We start from the raw sequence: 16,387 nt of genomic DNA on the forward strand, positions 1-16,387 counted from the left end.
CATCAAAAAACCACGTCCACCAGTGCACTACCGTGATGTTAACACATTGACTTTGTTGAGATTTGTGGATTTGGTCACGATAAATGTGCACCGTGTTAGGAAGGTGATTTTATTTAAAATGCGCGCCTAAAGTAGGTATGCGTGATATTAACTGTGTGGGAGCCATGAAATTCGCTAAATGGCACATCCCTGAAGTCTAAAATATTTTGATATAGCAATTAATGAGGGCCCCACAATTTGTGTGTTTTTAAAATTTGCCGAAGGCTCGTCTCGTCTATCCTTTATTAAAGGGAATTCCTAAAGTGGCTATTACACCTTTCTATATTCTTGCCGACAATAATTTTACTTTCAGCGTTATTGTTCAGTCAGATAAATTTTCTGGATAAAAATTGGGCTTTAGTTTGGCCCATATGCCAATTTTTAGTGCTGCCTTTTGATAACGGAAAGGCCTGCCTGGCCATGTGGCCTCATCCAATGAGAAACAGGGTCACCCAGATGGCCCGTCGAGTCTTCAGCTTATACGACAGCTCTGATCACCATTAGAATGCAATTTAAATACTGGATATCTACTAGAGAATTTATACCAGGCGATCAGAAAAATCAAGCAATATTTGGCTGGTTTATACTACTTCATTTAACTCATTAATTTTATCTTCTCATGTTTGTTGGGACTATTAGCTAATGTCTGTAGCAACTATTGTACTGGAACTTAGCGAAATTCCATGGAGAAAAAACACTAATAAACCTATTTCAGTTGTTTCACTTGATCCACTGCTTGCTGCAAATAAAATTCAGAAATAGATACGAGATAATTGGGACTAAAGTGATTATTCTATTCCAACTTCGACTTGGTCAGGCTATGATGTTTGCATTACCTCTACCCACACTTGATCATTACAAACATACTCCAATAGGCAGTCCTAACTGACGAACAATAGAAATCGAGACAGTCCAAATCATATCAGGAATTTAACAAATTCAGAATTTAGAATCCATTACACAGGTCCAGATAATTCAGGTCCAGTAAATACAGTCCTTCATGCAATTACATGCACACAATAGGGTCCTAATCAATCATATAGGATTTAACAGAAGGGGTTCAATAAAAGAGGCATTTGATACAGTCACTTCATTTTCACTCTCAGATGCTGGGGAGTACAAGAATGTGTACCTGAATACTTGAATCAAACAGTAAAAGGAGGAAGTCAGCAGCCATAAACAATTTCAGCAGCAGTTTCAGGAATAAGTCTAAAACCCAGCGACAAAGGCAAATAAACGAGTATTAAATAAGCCACATAGAATGTTCAAACAGCTCAGGACAAATTGGAAAAATCAAGCCGAATCCAACAGATCCAGCCCAGAATAGGACCAAATAGCCCAGAAATGAAACTCAGCACTCTAGCACAAACCAGTTATGCCAATCAATAATCAAACTAAGAACTAAGCCCCTCTCATGCGCAAATCACTTCCTGATTTTTAATGAAGGCTAGATAATTAGATTAAGGATTGGAATCGAGGTGATCTAAAGAGAAATCATGAAAACAAGTAATAAATTTTTTTTTGATTTTTTTTTGCTATTGTTTGCCGGGAAAATTCTTGAGAAACTGAGATATATGTGGGAGTTGGAATTTCAATTATTTCTGATAACTATGGCGGGAAGAAGAGAAGATTTTTTGTATGGCTGATAAAAAGCTTCTTCCCAAGGATCAAATGAATGCCTATTATAGAGTGAGACTTAGTTCCAATTTCAGATTTTTCCCTTTTAACCCTTAGTCCCCTATTCCTAATTTCAGTGTTTACCGCTTATTTTCTGACTTGGTTACACAAAGCCAAACTACCTTAAAAGTTTTTTAGAACCCTACACTATTAGTACCATCCTAAGAAAGGTTACTATTACTTTGTTTAGCAATGTCCCTATTCTATCCTTACCTCCACGTCACCTTTAAAAATTACCAATCTTATTCAATAGCCTTTCTCCAGCTAAACTCTCATGGAGAAGCTGCCGAATATTGTCGAACTATAGGCCAAGATTTCACAACATCACTGATTTTTCCTATTAATACCCTATACCACCATTTGACAGAACTACTTCATTCTAGGGCTAGGATATTATAGCACATAGCAACTTGCAGTAAAACATTAATCAAGGTAACAAAATTAGGATTGCGACTAATCGAAGCGCCTAAATCAGACCACTAAACGTATATGACTACTGGAATGGTATTGACATGAAGAACAAAACTTAAGCTAGATCCTGAACATGGAATTACTAATGCAAATTGAACTAAACTAAACTAATTGATTACTATTCAACCAATAACAACAGGTAAAGGCTCAAAATACTGAAGAAAAAATTTGAAATACAAAAGTGCCCTAAAAGAGTTAAAGGATTATCAAAACAAATTTGAACAAGCATACAGAACAAACAGCATCGAAAGAACTTACTAAGTTTGAGCACTTTGCGGCTGACTATGGGGAACTCTGACCGCCATTGTTTGAATCCTCCGGGATTCTTGACACGTAACATCCCTAATCGCTGGTGTTTTTCAAAAGGAACGACACATGATTAGGAAATACGGTCCAAAATCCCCAAAATTTTCTGAGCTGGGTTCTGACAGTCTAAGATCTAAAATTCGAAGAAGCTCATGGCAATACTTCGAAAGATTTTTGGTAGGGATTAATGAGAGGGAGGGATGAGGGACATTTGGTACGAATTCTGGGCCAGTTTGGGTGAGTTTGCGACTTGGCGGAAACTCGATGGAATATTCGAACGAGGATTGGCTAATGATTCGAGGGGAGCGCGAGGGGCATGGTGGACAGGGGAAGACGAGGGGATGCCATTGGTGTCTAGTTTTAGTGTCGCATCGGCAGCAATCGCCGCCGCCGGCGATTTCGGCCAGCGGCGGACGGCGGAGGGACGGTTTGGGGCTAGGCAGTAAGGAGGGTGCCGGCACCGGCGTTACAGGGGACGGGTTGGTACAGGAAGATGAGTGTGGTTTGATTTTTTTTTGTATAATTGCGACAGTTTTATTTCATTTGAGGTCAATCGTGGCACTGGATCTGGGGAATGATGGTCGTAATTAAACACGTCAAAACGACGTCGTTTTGATCATGAGGCTTGGACCGGGCAGGGCATTGGGCCTGGACGTGGGAATTTTGTTGGGCTAACTGATTTGGTCAAATTTGGTCTCCATTAAGACCATTTTTAATTTTTTCCTTTTCGCCCTTTTTTTTGGTATTTTTGTATTTATTTTTCTGATTTTATTAAAATGCTAAAACAAAGCGAAGACCTAATTACACTATATTAACTCCAAAATTACTTGTAACTCTATTTAAAAACAAAACGCAGATTAATAGTTAATGCAATGAACTATTTTCTTGCAATTTTCTTTATATTTTATTCTAAAAACTAATTAATACTGAAAATTGTGAAATTAAATCCCTAATGCCAATGCATATTTGTATTTTTCATATGATTAAAATCACAAATAAAATGCAACAATTACCAAGAATGCCACAAAATTCACAAAAATATTTAAAATACTAGAAAAATTGTTTTGTTTGAAATTTTGGAATTACTGCTTAGGCAAAAATCAAGTGCTCACAGGAAAGGTAACCGAAGCTAAGGAGGTCAGATGTGGACTGTGAAATAATGAGGCTTTGGTAATTGCAAGTGTGGTGGAATTTTCCTTCTATATTGGGTGCAGTCGTCCTAATTGGACGTATAAAGTTTGTCGGTGTTATGATTTCTACAATTCGCATTTGAGCAGGGTATTGTGAAATAGATCAGAGATTCAACTATCAGATATTGCTGGATGCGTGGGTTCAGGATGAATCAGTATTTCTATTATTGACGTTCAAGAAGGATGACCCTTCGGAAAGGGTTGGAAGTTAGTAGCCAATGAGGATTCAAGTTCTCTGAAGATAAATTTTATTAAGGCAACAACTGAGCAGCGAAGGATGAGAAGGACGTGTGGGGACGTCCGGAGGAGTTTGTAAATTTGCTAAAAGGCCAAGTTTAAGGCGCAGGTTGACCAATAAATTAAGGAGTGAGTTTGCCCAAAGTGAGAGATGAGTGGCGGAGTGCATAGGCTCATGGAGTTGATTATAACGGGACCAAGTCAGAGCGGGTGTGTGCTCTCAGCAACGGTCTCTAGTAGGTTCAAAGGGATAAAGTGTGTGCCTAATGAATCTTGAGCCTATGAGTACAGTTAAGGATCAAGATTTGTAACAGCTCATGAGAGGGTCCCTGAATGTTCTATGATAATTTGACTTGCGGTGTAGCAATTGAGAAATATGAATAGTTCGTGGGATTGAAAACATGGTCTCGTGGTTCAAGGTCCTTGTGATAAGTACAGATGGAGTAAGTTATGTGTTGGATGGAGGTGGCAATATCTCCAAGGCAATCAGGATAAATTGGAAAGAAGGTAGATTGATTAGCCATAGTTAATTGGAAAGGACCGGTGTCAGTGATCAGTTCCTTCAGCGTGATCAAGTTGCGCCAAGTGATTTGTGACGGTACTGTGAGGCTTAGCGCCGCCGTAATTGATATTATTCAAAGCTTCTTCTATTATGGCTTGTTATGTGCAGCTCCCGGATGGGTTATGGTTGCTTGGACCACTACTCAGAGATTTGCATATTCTACACTCATGAGAATTCGCATGTGTGTACTATGTTCCTCCTGAAGTGAGTTCAGTGAAAGATTTTATTGGACGAAGTGTTTAACCTATTAGTGGTTCCGAGTTATGATGAAGAGTCGTGTTCTATCGTATATTGGCATGTCGGGTGCAGTGAGTAGTATGAATTTGAAGTGAGAATCAAGGTCGCAGTTCGGTGTTGACAAGGATGTCACGGGCTCGGATGAGCAAGGAAAAGGTTGAATGATTAAGTGAATTGGTATTATCTTCAGCGTAAGCCTAGAATCGATGTTTTGTGAAAGAAGGCTTGCATCCTGGTAAGGATTCTTGATCACTTTTCGGTGTTAGTGCAGCCTAGATGATTACGGACCGTTGTTTATTTCGGGAGGTTGTGGGAGCGTGTTCCACGGGAAGATTGCATGAGTGTTCATGTAGTCACTCGAATTGAGTAAAGATTTAAACCGAGTATGAGGATTGTGGTAATGTCACTAAATTTGAGAATTTTTGCCTGGAGGGCACTTTGTTTATGGGTTATGAACTGAGGAGTTGCTCCGGTTACGATGGTTGTTTACAGTTTATGAGGCAAAGGGAGTTACTAGGACCTTTGAAAGGTAATTAGCAAGTGGGTGCAATCAGAAATCGGCTTGAGATCAATGGATTTGATGTATATATGTGAACAGGCTTTATATCGGGCCAGTTGTGGTTCGTTTCAGCGAGCGTTCCCTATGGAGGAACAGTCGGGGTGTTATTTTGTCATCAGCTAGTCCAGGTGATGATGTATGGCGTTGTATGAGTTGTTGAGGCGGTTGGTAAATTCTTATGTGTTAAGGTTCTGCGTGGCAATGATGTTATGTGGCAGAATGGCTTCTCGAGATTTTAGATCTTGTATCGCACCTCAGTTGTGCTTGAGTTTTGTAGCTTATAGCGCTGTGTGTTCCCCAGGGAAATGGTACATATACACTTAGAGTGCTTGTGACCGAGATTTGGCAATTCATTGTAATGAGCAATTTAGCTCGATGTCTATCTCCTTATGTGAGTTCTATGTGTGGATCGGGTGGCACGCCCCATGGGTATGTTATTGGGATCGGATGGCACGCGGCCCATGGTTATGTTGTGAGGATCGGGTGGCACGCCGCCATGGTTATGCTGTGTGGATCAGGTTGCACTCCGCCAACAGTGTGATGCTGAGTGTAGTTTTCGATATGCCATTTTGTATGTCCTGCTTCCTATTTTTCTAAGAAAGCCGTGGTAGTGCGGGGAGTTAGGTACTTCCTTCCAGATTTCGTTTTCCTTTTGCCTTGCGTTCGAATTGGTGGCCTATTGGCGCGATGGTAGCATCATATAAGATTTTAACAATTTTCTGGGGTGGCTTATTGCCGGAGCAGTTGTATCGGATGAGACGAGACCCTTGATCTAGGATTCTGTGCAATCCAGCTATTGAGGTAGGTTATGGAGATAAGACCATTATTGGATTCAGAATGAGGTTGAAGGTTTTGTCAGGAGTATAGACCTAATGTTTGGTCGACTCGGAGTTGATTATGAATGTTGGTACATCTTCTTCCGTCATGGCGGTATGGTAAAGGTTAGAGTAAGACCTGTATGTGTCGTGGGCTGCAATGGGTGCATCAGATTAGTAGGATTTGACTAAGTTGATAAAAAAAAGGGTTATTGTGGCCCTACGAGTGGGTAATGCAAGTGTGAATTCAACAAAGTTATGCAATCGTGTTTGAGTACAGCGTGTGATGATTGATATGGTGATCGTATGTTGGAAACAGGTCTGGCATAGGATTCCGGATGTTAGAATCGGGCTCTAAGGCTTAATTGCTTGAATAAAAGGGAATATCTCCAGAATTTATCGAGCTAGCGTGCTCAGCTAAGTTGTGGTAGCACGGGAAGGTGCATGAGGTGCTAAACAGTGATTTTAGACCACTCCAGTACAGTTCCAGCACGTTCGAGGACGAACGTATGTTTAAGTGGGAGAGAATGTAACGACCGACGGTCGTTTTGAGCCCTAGCGCATCTCTCAGCTAGTCGGAGGCCATGAGCAGCTTCATTTCAGGTATTGTGACTTATACGTGTGGTCGGTAATTGAATTTCGGGAAAGTCAGAGTTAATTTAGAAGGAGAATTCTATTTTGAAGCTTAAAGTTGAAAGAATGAACTAGGATTGGAATTTTGAGTAACGACCTCGAAATGGGATTCTGAAGGTTCCAGCAGGTTCGTATGATGATTTCGGACTTGGCATATGCCTGGTTTCGGTTTTGGATAACCCGGGAGCATTTTGGCGCCTATTGTGGAAGTTAGCATTTTAGAGAAGTTTCATAAGTCGGTTTGGAGTGAATTTCGGTGTTATGATGTCTGTTTGGAATTCCGAGACTGGAGTAGCTCCGTATGGTGATTCTGGAGTGTTGGGGCGCGATCGGAAGTGAATTCGGAGGTCCGTAGGTCATTTTGGAGCCATTTGGCTAAAGATAGAAATTTGAAGGTTTTTGAGGAGTTTTGACCGGAGGTTGACTTTTGATATTGGGGTCGGAATCCAATTCCGAAAGTTGGAGTAGGTCCGTAATGTCGAATGTGACTTGTGTGCAAAATTTGAGGTCAATCGGACATGATTTGATAGGTTTAAACATCGGAAGTAGAAGTTTGGAATTCTAAAGTTCATAAAGATTGAATTGGGGTGTAATTCGTGATTTTCGTGTTGCTTGATGTGATTTGAGGCCTCGAGCAAGTCCGTAATGTGTTTTGGGACTGGTTGACATGATTGGTTGGGGTCCCGGGGACCTCGGGTGGTTAACAGATCGAAAATGGATTTTTTGAGAAGGCTGGGGCTGCTGCTTCTGGTATTTCCGCTTCTGCGAATTTGGGACCGCAGAAGCGGCCCCGCAGAAGCTGCTGGAGTGGAGTAGCCCAGGACCGCAGAAGCGGCCCAAAAATCCGCGAAAGCGGAACCGCAAGTGCGGTTGGGCCGTCCGCAGAAGCGGAAAGTGGGCTGGAGCCCAGAACCGCAGAAGCGGAATTTTGTCCGCAAAAGTGGAACCGCGGAAGCGGAGATAGCTGGGGTAGAAAGGTTGATTTAAACCGATATTTGAGTTCTTTTCTCTCATTTCTTCATGGCTTGGGCGATTTTTGGGGAGCTTCAAGAGGGGATTTTTCTCATCAATGTTAAGGTAAGTTATCCCCATCACTTTTGAGTTAAATATATCAATTATGTATGGAATTAAGCATGAAGATTAGTGTAAATTTGGGGTTTTGGTTGAAAACCTAGGAAATTAGAAATCTTGGATTTTGGTCACGATTTTGAGTATGGAATTAAGAGAAAATTATATATTTGAGTTCCTAAGGTCATGGGTAATCTTTATCTTCGAAAAATTTTGGATTTCGCGCACGCGGGCCTGAGGGCATTTTGGTCATTTCACTAAGCGGAGTTGGGAATTTATATAATCTGAATTGTTAATAAGTATTTGGGCATATTCTCATTAGTTTGTCGTTAATTGGCTAGTTTTGGTGCATTGTGCATTGGTTCAAGCCTTCGGAAGAATGTAGAATGCCGGCTATGAGTCTTCGGAGCGAGGTGAGTCTCCTTTCTAATCTTGTGAGGGGGAATTTACCCCATAGGTGAGTTAAATTGGTTATGTTCTCCTATTTGTGGGGGCTACGTACACACGAGGTGACGAGAGTCCGTGCGTAGCTACTATTATGCTATTGTCCGGGTAGTCTAGGACCCAAAAGCATGTTACACTTGAATTATTTGTGAACCCATTGATGGCTTGAATTGCCTAAATCACATTAAATTAGTAAATGAATTTCAAAGGGATTAAGCTTCATTTCTTAAAATTGTTAAAGGAGAATTGGTTTTATTTGAATAAATATTCCCCGATAAGCTCTTATTTGACTGATTGAGCATGTATTCTTATGTGTACCTGCGTCGCATGCATGATTCGCGAGCAGGGTATGTGTTTATTTCTGGAACGGGCCGAACACCTCGGCAGATTAAATAGATGCATCTATGGTACGGGCCGCTCGACCCTCGGCAGTGCACAATTTACATTTCTGTTGGAGCGGGCCGTCGACCTCGGCATGATTTTCGCATGTTTGTGCTGCTGTCCTGAACTTATTTAAGTTGTCACTGCCTCACCCTGGCTCGAGATTTATTTGTTAATAATAAAGAGGACCTATGGAAAATTCCTATGAAAGAATTATGTTTTTACTTGTTTCCTCTATTTGGATTAAAATCATGTTTATAAAATAAATCCACTGTTTAATATATTTATTAAGGATGAATAATTATTGGGCCACTAGAGAGTGTCAAAGCTGACCATCTCGTCTCTACCCCTTCGGGATTAGGCGGGATACTCATTGAGTACATGTTGTTTTTGTGCTCATACTACACTTGCTGTGCATTTTGTTGCACAGGTATATGTGACTCCAGTGGCTTACTAGGCATAACAGCACGGATGATTCTGGGACTAGGTGTGCTGCATCATTCGAGACGGCCGCAGCTAGAGTAGTCCCTTCCTTTGTACTGTATTTACTTTACGTCCACTGTATCTCGGGCGGATGTTGTATTTTATTTCTCTTATCAGTAGATGCTCATGCACTTGTGACACCGGGTTTCTGGGATGGTTTGGAGTATTGTATTAATTGCTTAACCTTTAAATTTGATTTGAAAATATATTCTTTAAAATTTCTAAATAATGAAGGAAAAATCCTGTATTTCAAAAGTGTTAAAACGAGACTAACTTAAAGTATTTGAGTTGGCTAGCCTGACAACGGTGTCCTGCGCCACCACGACCCTTAGTGGAATTTGGGTCGTGACAACATGGTATCAGAGCACTAGGTTCCTGTCGGTCTCACGAGTCATGAGCAAGTCTAGTAGAGTCTCGCGGATCAGTACAGAGACGTCTGTACTTATCCTCGGGAAGCTGCATGACTGTTAGGAGTACTTCCCTTCTTGATTCCTTGTCGTGCGATTCGATTTCATGAGAGGCTTATGCCTTTGTTTCTTTCCACTCAATCTTATGCGACGCGAAGTGCTTGATGTAAATCAAAAATCGAAGAACCTTAATGGTACTGCAGATGTGATACGGAGTGTTTCTCCCGGTGTAGCTGATCAGATTATTGTCGTCGCCCAATGGAGTAATATTTTTATTGTTTCAGCCCAGTAGCGGTAATTTTGAGGGCTTTGAGGCTAGGCACAAGTTGCCGTAATGCTTATGAATGTCTATTCTGCAGTAGAGATATGATGGTATGATGTTTCCCACGTGTCGAGGCAAGAAATGACTTGAAGGGAGGTCTACTCAGTGCATAATCAAGAGATTCAGTATGTTATTCCCGGCAGGGGGAAAGGTAAGCGAGCTAAGGAGGGTCAGATGTGGACTGGTGGAAATAATGAGGTTTGATTGCAAGTGTGGTGGAATTTTCCTTCTATATTGGGGTGCAGTCGTCCTAATTGGACGTATAAAGTTTGTCGGTGTTATGATTTTCTACAATTCGCCTTTGAGGCAGGGTATTGTGAAATAGTATCAGAGATTCAACTATCAGATATCGCTGGATGCGGTGGTTCAGGATTGAATCAGTATTTCTATTATTGACGGTTCGAGAAGGATGACCTTCGGAAAGGGTTGGAGTTAGTAGCCAATTGAGGATTCAAGTTCTCTGAAGATAAATTTTATTAAGGCAACAACTGAGCAGCGAAGGATGAGAAGGACATGTGGGGAGCGTCCGGAGGAGTTTTAAATTGCTAAAAGGCCAAGTTTAGGAGGCGCAGGTCGACCAATTAATTAAAGGAGTGAGTTTGCCCAAAGTGGGAGAGTGGCGGAGCTGTATACGGCTGGTGATAAGGAGACTATGCGCCTTAAGGAGAATTTGGAGAGATTTGGGAATATTGGTACTGGACTATTGGGGTCAACGGATCCAATTTGAAGTAGGGATTCTTGTGCGGCCGGAGGTTTAATCTAACGGGAAGGAGCCGCTTAAATGAAGAAGGATGCAACATGAATTTGAGTTGGAAGGGTGTTGTCGCACCTTTAAATGATGTCCACGAGGGGTAAGTGAACTGGTACAGCTAAGGAGTGAGCTTGGACTCAGGGGAGTTATTCCCTGTGAGCAGTTTGGCAGTCGCGTGGTTGACGAGGCTTCTGCGAAGAGTTTTACGGGTTATGCAGCAAGGGGAACTATTAAGTGAATGTTGTTAATGATTTAGAGTATCAAATTGGGTTTCTACAGTAAGATATCGAGAATGTTGGCGATTGATTGCGCAAGGTTGTATCAATAAGAGATTAAGAATCCTGGTGAACTCCAAAGTTTTGTAATAGTGGCTTCAAGCTAAGTGGGAGAGTCCCACCGCCTATGAATGGGTTGCATGGTTAACTACTCGTGAGGTTTCTGGTTATTTGCATACTGGGGAGTTATCCCAGCTACGGAAAAATACCATAAGTAGTAATTGGAGCAGAGGAATTTTTAAGGATGTGCTATGGTTGGCCTTGTGGGCTCGTGTTCGAACTTGGGAAAGAATTCAGGATTTATGCCTTGTATAGAAGCGGGTTTAAAGGGGAGAAATTCTGCTAGGTGCTTCGTTGAGAGGGTATTAATGTGCTAGAAGGTTCATGGAGTTGATTATATACGGGACCAAGTCAGAGCGGGTGGCTCTCAGAAACGGTCTCTAGTAGGTTCAAAGGGATAAAGTGTGGTGCCTAATGAATCTGAGCCTATGAGTACAGTTAAGGATCAAGATTTGTAACAGCTCATGAGAGGGTGCCCTGAATGTTCTATGATAATTTGACTTGCGGTGTAGCATTTGAGAAATATGAAATAGTTCGTGGGATTTGAGAAAGCGTGGTCTCGTGGTTCAAGGTCCCTTGGGATAAGTACAGATGGAGTAGGTTATGTGTTGGATGGAGATGGTAATATCTCCAAGGCAATCAAGGATAAATTGGAAGAAGGTAGATTGATTAGCCATAGTTAAATTGGAAGACTGGTGTCAGTGATCAGTTCCTTCAGCGTGATCAAGTTGCGCAAGAGGCTTATCGGCCGCCGTAATTGATATTATTCAGAAGCATTCTTCTATTATGGCCTGTTATGTGTTAGCAGCTCCCGGATGGGTTATGGTTGCTTGGACCACTACTCAGAGATTTGCATATTCTACAGTCATGAGAATTCGCCTGTGTGTTACTATGTTCCTCCTGAAGTGAGTTCAGTGAAAGCTTTTATGTGACGAAGTTTTAACCTATTAGTGGTTCCGAGTTATGATGAAGAGTCGTGTTCTATCGTATATTGGCATGTCGGGTGCAGTGAGTAGTATGAAATTTGAAGTGAGAATCAAGGTCGCAGTTCGGTGTTGACAAGGATGTCACGGGTTCGGATGAGCAAGGAAAAGGTTGAATGATTAACTTAATTGGTATTGTCTTCAGCGTAAGCCTGAGATCGATGTTTTGTGAAGAAGGTTTTGCATCCTTGTAAGGATTCTTGATCACTTTTCGGTGTTATTGCAGCCGGTGATTCAGGTATGCGGACTCGTTGTTTATTTCGGGAGGTTGTGGGAGCGTGTCCCACGGGAAGATTGCATGAGTGTGACATGTAGTCACTCGATTGAGTAAAGATTTAAACCGAGTATGAGGATTGTGGTAATGTCACTAAATTTGAGAATTTTTTGCCTGGAGGGCACTTTGTTTATTGGGTTATGAACTGAGGAGGTTGCTCCGGTTACGATTGTTGTTCTTACGTGTTATGAGGCAAAGAGGAGTTACTATGGACCTTTGAAAGGTAATTAGCAAAGTGGGTGCAATCAGAAATCGGCTTGAGATCAATGGATTGATGTATATATGTGAACATGGCTTTATATCGGGCCAGTTGTGTTCGTTTCAGCGAGCGTTCCCTATGGAGGAACAGTCGGGGTGTTATTTTGTCATCAGCTATTCCAGGTGATGATGTATGGCGTTGTATGAGTTGTGAAGTATGAGCATCAGAGGATATAGTTGGGTTTGTAGCTCGGTGCCTTAATTTTCAGCAGGTGAAGTATGAGCATCAGAGGCCGGGTGGATTGCTTCAGCAGATAGAGATTTTGGAGTGGAAGTGGGAGCGGATCACCATGGACTTTGTATCTGGGCTCCCACGGACCTTGAAGAAGTTCGATGCCATTTGGGTTATTGTGGATCGGCTGACCAAGTCCACACATTTCATCCCTGTGTGTACTACCTATTCCTCAGAGCAGTTGGCCGAGATTTATATTCGGGAGATTGTCCGTCTACATGGTATTCCAGTTTCCATCATTTCAGACAGAGGTACTCAGTTCACATCGTAGTTTTGGAGAGCCGTACAGCAGGAGTTGGGTACTCGAGTGGAGTTGAGCACAGCATTTCACCTTCAGACGGACGGACAGTCCGAGCGCACTATTCAGATTCTTGAGGATATGCTCCGTGCGTGTGTGATTGAGTTTGGAGGTTCTTGGGATTAGTTCTTGCCATTGGCGGAGTTTGCCTACAACAACAGCTATCAGTCCAGCATTCATATGGCACCGTACGAGGCCTTATATGGTAGGCGATGTAGATCTCCGGTGGGTTGGTTCGAGCCAGGTGAGGCTTGATTATTGGGCACAGACATGGTTCAGGATGCCTTGGAGAGAGTCAAGGTGATTTCAGGATAGACTCCGTACAACCCAGTCCAGACAGAAGAGTTATGCGGACCAGAAGGTTCGTGATGTTTCCTATATGGTTGGAGAGTGGGTTGTGCTTCGGGTTTCACCTATGAAGGGCGTTATGAGATTTGGGAAGAAGGGGAAGTTGAGTCCGAGGTTTATTGGACCTTTTGAGATATTGAGGCGTGTTGGGGAGGTTGCTTACGAGCTTGATTTACCTCCCAGCTTGGAAGGAGTTCATCCGGTATTTCATGTTTCGATGCTCCAGAGGTATCACGGTGATCCGTCGCACGTGTTGGATTTCAGCTCAGTCTAGTTGGAGAAGGATCTATCTTATGTTGAGGAGCCAGTGGCAATATTGGACAGGCAGGTTAGGAAGCTGAGGTCAAAGAACATTGCATCAGTGAAGGTTTATCAGAGGCCGGGTGGATTGCTTCGGCAGATAGAGATTTTGGAGTGGAAGTGGGAGCGGATCACCATGGACTTTGTATCTGGGCTCCCACGGACCTTGAAGAAGTTCGATGCCATTTGGGTTATTGTGGATTGGCTGACCAAGTCCACACATTTCATCCCTGTGTGTATTACCTATTCCTCAGAGCGGTTGGCGGAGATTTATATTCGGGAGATTATCCGTCTACATGGTATTCCAGTTTCCATCATTTCAGACAGAGGTACTCAGTTCACATCGCAGTTCTGGAGAGCCGTACAGCAGGAGTTGGATACTCGGGTGGAGTTGAGCACAACATTTCACTTTCAGACGGACGGACAGTCCGAGCGCACTATTCAGATTCTTGAGGATATGCTCCGTGCGTGTGTGATTGAGTTTGGAGGTTCTTGGGATTAGTTCTTGCCATTGGCGGAGTTTGCCTACAACAACAGCTATTAGTCCAGCATTCAGATGGCACCGTACGAGGCCTTATATGGTAGGCGATGTAGATCTCCGGTGGGTTGGTTCGAGCCAGGTGAGGCTAGATTATTGGGCACAGTTCAGGATGCCTTGGAGAGAGTCAAGGTGATTCAGGATAGACTCCGTACAACCCAGTCCAGACAGAAGAGTTATGCGGACCGGAAGGTTCGTGATGTTTCCTATATGGTTGGAGAGTGGGTTCTGCTTCGGGTTTCACCTATGAAGGGCGTTATGAGATTTGGGAAGAAGGGGAAGTTGAGTCCGAGGTTTATTGGACCTTTTGAGATATTGAGGCGTGTTGGGGAGGTTGCTTACGAGCTTGCCTTACCTCCCAGCTTGGCAGGAGTTCATCCTGTATTTCATGTTTCGATGCTCCAGAGGTATCAAGGTGATCCGTCGCACGTGTTGGATTTCAGCTCAGTCTAGTTGGAGAAGGATCTATCTTATGTTGAGGAGCCAGTGGCAATATTGGACAGGCAGGTTAGGAAGTTGAGGTCAAAGAACATTGCATCAGTGAAGGTTTAGTGGCGGGGTCAGCCGGTCGAGGAAGCGACCTGGGCGACCGAGTAGGATATGCGCAGCCAGTACCCTCATCTTTTCACTACTTCAGGTATGTCTCTGTGCTCGTTCGAGGACGAACGAATGTTTAAGTGTGGGAGGATGTAATGACCTGGCCGGTCGTTTTTGGAATTTACGTCCCGATCCCCTATTAACTGCTTCCCCCAAGTTTATTTCTGCTATTTTGACTTGTCGGGATGTTCGATTTTGAGTTTCGAAGAGTTTTGGGACATTTAGTCCCTAAATGAGAGCTTAAGTGTTGGAAAGTTGACCGTAGTTGGAACAGTGTGAAGACAGCCTCGGAATGGAAATCCGATGGTTCGGTTAGCTCCGTTAGGTAATTTCGGGTTTAGGGGCATGGTCGGGTTGTGTTTTGGAGGTCCGTAGCTAATTTAGGCTTGAAATGCCGAAAGGTCAAATTTTGAAGTTTCAGGTTCGATAGTGAGATTTTGATCTTAGGGTCGGAATGGAATACCGAGAGTTGCAGTAGTTCCGTTATGTCATTTGGGACGTGTGTGCAAAATTTCAAATCATTCGGACGAGATTTGATAGACTTTTTGATCGAAAGCGTATTTTGAGAAATTTGAAGTTCTTAGGCTTGAATCCATGGTTAATTTGAGGTTTTGATGTTGTTTTAGGTGTTTTAAGGATTGGTACAAGTTTGGGGAGTGGTATTAGACTTGTTGGTGCCTTTGGTTGAGGTCCCGGGGGCCTCGGGAAGATTTCGGATGGTTGGCGAGAAATTTTGAAGATGTTGCAGCTGCTGTATTTTTGCTGCTTCTGGTATTTTTGCATCTGCGGTAGGGGGACCGCAGATGCGGCGCCGCAGAAGCGGCTAAGTGGCTGTAGAAGCGAAATTTGGAAATTTCCTCAGGAACCGCAAATGCGGTGAGTTGATCGCAGAAGCGCAATCGCTCCTGCGGTTAGAGTTCCGCAGATGCGAAATCTGGCATTTAAATGAAAGTCGCAGATGCGACGTAGTTTCTGCAGAAGCGGGACCGCAGATCGGTCCCAGGGCCGCAAATGCGGGAATCGCTAGGCAGAACACATAAATAGTTGCCTTTGCGAAATTGAGCCATTCTTTCACCATTTTCATCCGGGTTTGAAGCTTTTGAGAGAGATTTTTGAGAAAAACAAAAGGGAATCGCTTGGAGGTAATGTCCTTGACTTCATAACTCGTTTTTATGTGATTAAAGACCTAATTAGTGATGAGAAATTTGGAAAAAATGGGTAATTTGGGCTTGAGCTTAAGAGGCCTTTAAATGAGGATTTGATGGGTCATTTGGACTCCGATTTCAGTGTTCTTGTTATGTTTAGACTCATGAGAGTACGAGGTTTCTGAAAATGTAAATTTTATCCGATTCTGAGACGTGGGCCTGAGGGGCATTTTGGTCATTTTACTTAATTTCGCGTATTAGCTTAGAATTTAATTATAGAATCAGTTTACTTGAGGTGTTATTTACAATATGCAATTGAATTGAATAGATTTGGGCCATTTGGAGTTGGATACTCGTGGCAAAGGCGTGGTTTCGGGTTGACTTGCACTTGTTCGAGGTAAGGGGCTTGTCTAACCTTGTGTGGGGGACCTTTTCCCCTTAGGATTGATATTGTGGTAATTGAAATGCCTTGTACGTGAGGTAACGAGCGCGTACTT

The sequence above is a fragment of the Nicotiana attenuata genome, unplaced genomic scaffold (assembly GCF_001879085.1).
Source record: "Nicotiana attenuata strain UT unplaced genomic scaffold, NIATTr2, whole genome shotgun sequence".
NCBI lineage: Eukaryota > Viridiplantae > Streptophyta > Magnoliopsida > Solanales > Solanaceae > Nicotiana > Nicotiana attenuata.